Source organism: Salmo salar, unplaced genomic scaffold (assembly GCF_905237065.1).
Source record: "Salmo salar unplaced genomic scaffold, Ssal_v3.1, whole genome shotgun sequence".
NCBI classification, from domain to species: domain Eukaryota; kingdom Metazoa; phylum Chordata; class Actinopteri; order Salmoniformes; family Salmonidae; genus Salmo; species Salmo salar.
This window is the reverse complement of record NW_025548131.1, coordinates 1-5,000: the sequence shown is the minus strand read 5'-3', so window position 1 is coordinate 5,000 and position 5,000 is coordinate 1. Positions and strand designations below refer to the sequence as shown.

The 5,000-nt window shown below is 48.5% G+C and overlaps 1 pseudogene; it reads left to right on the top strand.

Moving 5' to 3' along the window:
- Positions 1-4,842, top strand: part of LOC123732686 (ankyrin repeat and KH domain-containing protein 1-like) — a 19,965-nt pseudogene extending 15,123 nt beyond the window's left edge.
- Positions 4,843-5,000: the final 158 nt, after the last annotated feature.

Below are 5,000 nucleotides of genomic sequence, written 5' to 3'. Positions count from 1 at the left end.
CACACACACACACACACACCTGTTATCTCTCTCCTTCTCTCCTTCTCTTCTTTCCTTATGTCCTTTCCTTATTTTCTTTCCTTCTCTTCTTTCCGTCTTTCCTTCTCTTCTTTACTTCTTTCCTTATGTCCTTTCCTTCTTTCCTTTCCTTATGTCCTTGTCCTTATCTTCTTTCCTTCTTTCCTTCCGCCCATGTCCTCTCCTAAAATCCACGTCCTGTTTGTCTGTTTTCCAGGAGCATGAGTCTGAGGGAGGGAGGACACCCCTGATGAAGGCAGCCAGAGCAGGACACCTCTGTACCGTGCAGTTCCTCATCAGCAAGGGTGGGTTAGGTTAGACCGTTTTTTAAACCACTACGATGCTCTTTAAAACTAAGTCCTACTATGGCAGACACTGGAAGGAGAAGTTGAAGTGATAAAGTGAGTGCTTTGCATTTCACCCCTGTCCAGTCGTGAAATCCATAGATTAGGGCCTAATGAATGTATTTCAATCAACTTATTCCCCTCTATAAAATGTAACTCTGTAATATTCTTGCGTTTTAGATTTGACTTCCTGTGTTTTGTGTCCAGGTGCTAATGTGAACAGAGCGACAGCTAACAAGGACCACACGGTGGTGTCTCTGGCCTGCGCTGGAGGACACCTGGCGGTGGTGGAGCTGCTGCTGGCGCACGGAGCTGACCCCACACACAGACTGAAGGTAGAACACACACACACACACACACACACACACACACACACACACACACACACACACACACACACACACAAACAGACTGAAGGTAGAACACACACACACACACACACACACACACACAGACTGAAGGTAGAACACACACACACACACACACACACACAGACTGAAGGTAGAAAACACACACACACACACACAGACTGAAGGTAGAAAACACACACACACACACACACACACACACACACACACACACACACACACACACAGACACAGACTGAAGGTAGAAACACACACACACACACACACACACACACACACACACACACACACACACAGACTGAAGGTAGAAAACACACACACACACACACACACAGACTGAAGGTAGAAAACACACACACACACACACACACACACACACACACACACACACACACACAGACACAGACTGAAGGTAGAAAACACACACACACACACACACACACACACACACACACACACACAGACTGAAGGTAGAAAACACACACACACACACACACACACAGACTGAAGGTAGAAAACACACACACACACACACACACACAGACTGAAGGTAGAAAACGCACACACACACACACACACAGACTGAAGGTAGAAAACGCGCACACACACACACACACAGACTGAAGGTAGAAAACACACACACACACACACACACACACACACACACACACACAGACTGAAGGTAGAAAACACACACACACACACACACACACACACACACACACAGACTGAAGGTAGAAAAACACACACACACACACAGACTGAAGGTAGAAAACACACACACACACACACACACACACAGACTGAAGGTAGAAACACACACACACACACACACACACACAGACTGAAGGTAGAAAACACACACACACACACACACACACACAGACTGAAGGTAGAAAACACACACACACACACACACACACACACACACACAGACTGAAGGTAGAAAACACACACACACACACACACACACAGACTGAAGGTAGAAAACACACACACACAGACTGAAGGTAGAAAACACACACACACACACACACACACACACACACACACACACACACACACACACACACACAGACTGAAGGTAGAAAACACACACACACACACACACACACAGACTGAAGGTAGAAACACACACACACACACACACACACACAGACTGAAGGTAGAAAACACACACACACACACACACACACAGACTGAAGGTAGAAAACACACACACACACACACACACACACACAGACTGAAGGTAGAAAACACACACACACACACACACACACACAGACTGAAGGTAGAAAACACACACACACACACACACACACACACAGACTGAAGGTAGAAAACACACACACACACACACACACACACAGACTGAAGGTAGAAAACACACACACACACACACACACACAGACTGAAGGTAGAAAACACACACACTCACACACACACACACACACACACACACACACACACACACACACACACACACACACACACAGACTAAAGGTAGAAAACACACACACACACACACACACACACACACACACAGACTAAAGGTAGAAAACACACACACACACACACACACACACACACACAGACTAAAGGTAGAAAACACACACACACACACACTCTGAAGGTAGAAAACACACACACACACACACAGACTGAAGGTAGAAAACACACACACACACACACAGACTGAAGGTAGAAAACACACACACACACACACACACACACACACAGACTGAAGGTAGAAAACACACACACACACACACACACACACGACTGAAGGTAGAAAACACACACACACACACACACACACAGACTGAAGGTAGAAAACACACACACACACACACAGACTGAAGGTAGAAAACACACACACACACACACAGACTGAAGGTAGAAAACACACACACACACACACAGACTGAAGGTAGAAAACACACACACACACACACAGACTGAAGGTAGAAAACACACACACACAGACTGAAGGTAGAAAACACACACACACACACACACACACACACACACACAGACTAAAGGTAGAAACCACACACACACACACACACACACACACTCTGAAGGTAGAAAACACACACACACACACACAGACTGAAGGTAGAAAACACACACACACACACACAGACTGAAGGTAGAAAACACACACACACACACACACACACACACACAGACTGAAGGTAGAAAACACACACACACACACAGACTGAAGGTAGAAAACACACACACACACACGACTGAAGGTAGAAAACACACACACACACACAGACTGAAGGTAGAAAACACACACACACACACACAGACTGAAGGTAGAAAACACACACACACACACACAGACTGAAGGTAGAAAACACACACACACAGACTGAAGGTAGAAAACACACACACACACACACACACACACAGACTCTAGGTAAAACACACACACAGACTCTAGGTAAAACACACACACAGACTCTAGGTAAAACACACACACACACAGACTCTAGGTAAAACACACATCAAACTCATGAGGAAGCTGTTTAACTCAGCCATAAGAACAAGAGTATCGTAATAGAAAGTTAACTGTAATGAAGCCTCATCCAGACCTACTCACTTCCTGTTTATCCTCCAATAGGACGGCTCGACAATGCTGATTGAAGCTGCGAAGGGTGGCCACACCAACGTGGTGTCCTACCTGCTAGACTTCCCTAACAACATCCTGTCTGTCCACGCGTCCGAGCTCTGCCAACTCACACCCCCCTCACAAGACCTCTCTCAGGTTAGACATTTTTGATGAAATTGTTTTACCCTATTGAAACAGGAAATGGCCAGCATGGACATTGTCTTTAACTAGTTGTTTTACGACCACTCATCTATCCCCAGGTTCCTCGTGTCCCATTCCAGGCCCTGGCCATGGTGGTTCCCCCCCAGGAGCCAGACAGAACCCCCTCCAACATCACCACGTCCCCACCACCCGTCTCCAGCAAAGGTGAAACGGAGAGCCTTGGCTTGGCCTGTTATGAACGGAGGGCCTTGGCTTGGCCTGTTATGAACGGAGGGCCTTGGCTTGGCCTGTTATGAACGGAGGGCCTTGGCTTGGCCTGTTATGAACGGAGGGCCTTGGCTTGGCCTGTTATGAACGGAGGGCCTTGGCTTGGCCTGTTATGAACGGAGGGCCTTGGCTTGGCCTGTTATGAACGGAGGGCCTTGGCTTGGCCTGTTATGAACGGAGGGCCTTGGCTTGGCCTGTTATGAACGGAGGGCCTTGGCTTGGCCTGTTATGAACGGAGGGCCTTGGCTTGGCCTGTTATGAACGGAGGGCCTTGGCTTGGCCTGTTATGAACGGAGGGCCTTGGCTTGGCCTGTTATGAACGGAGGGCCTTGGCATGGCCTGTTACGAACGGAGGGCCTTGGCTTGGCCTGTTATGAACGGAGGGCCTTGGCTTGGCCTGTTGTGAACGGAGGGCCTTGGCTTGGCCTGTTATGAACGGAGGGCCTTGGCTTGGCCTGTTATCGAGACGGAGGGCCTTGGCTTGGCCTGTTATGAACGGAGGGCCTTGGCTTGGCCTGTTATGAACGGAGGGCCTTGGCTTGGCCTGTTATGAACGGAGGGCCTTGGCTTGGCCTGTTATGAACGGAGGGCCTTGGCTTGGCCTGTTATGAACGGAGGGGCCTGGCCTGTTTTTTTAATTAATTAATTTATTTATATAGTTTTATCTATCTATCTATCTATAATCGGCTTTGTTTTAATGCGACCTAATCCTGCAAATCATCCCTCTCTCCCTCGTTCCCTCCATCTCTCTTCATCCCTCTTCTTCCTCCATCCCTCCTCTCCAGGTTCATCCAAGCAGAGACAGGCTGCCCTCCCTCCCAGCCCTTCCAGTCCAGGGGGTACGTCCCGGCCGGGTCCCGGGGATGCAGAGGCCTTGCCCCCCTTCCACCTGTGCCAGCCCCTGGAGTGTATCGTGGAGGAGACGGAGGGGAAGCTGAATGAGCTGGGCCAGAGGATCTCAGCCATAGAGAAGGCCCAGCTGCAGTCTCTGGAACTCATCCAGGGAGAGCCGCTCACCAAAGACAAGATCGAAGAGCTGAAGAAGAGCCGGGAGGAGCAGGTGAAAGCAGACAGAGAGGATCATTCATAGTTATTGGACCACAGAGATCCTATTGAATTACTTTCCCAAACTCGGTCCTGGGGATCCAAGGGTTTTCCTCTAGCACTACACAGCTGATTCAAATAATCAAATCTGGATGACTTCATTACCCTTGGGGT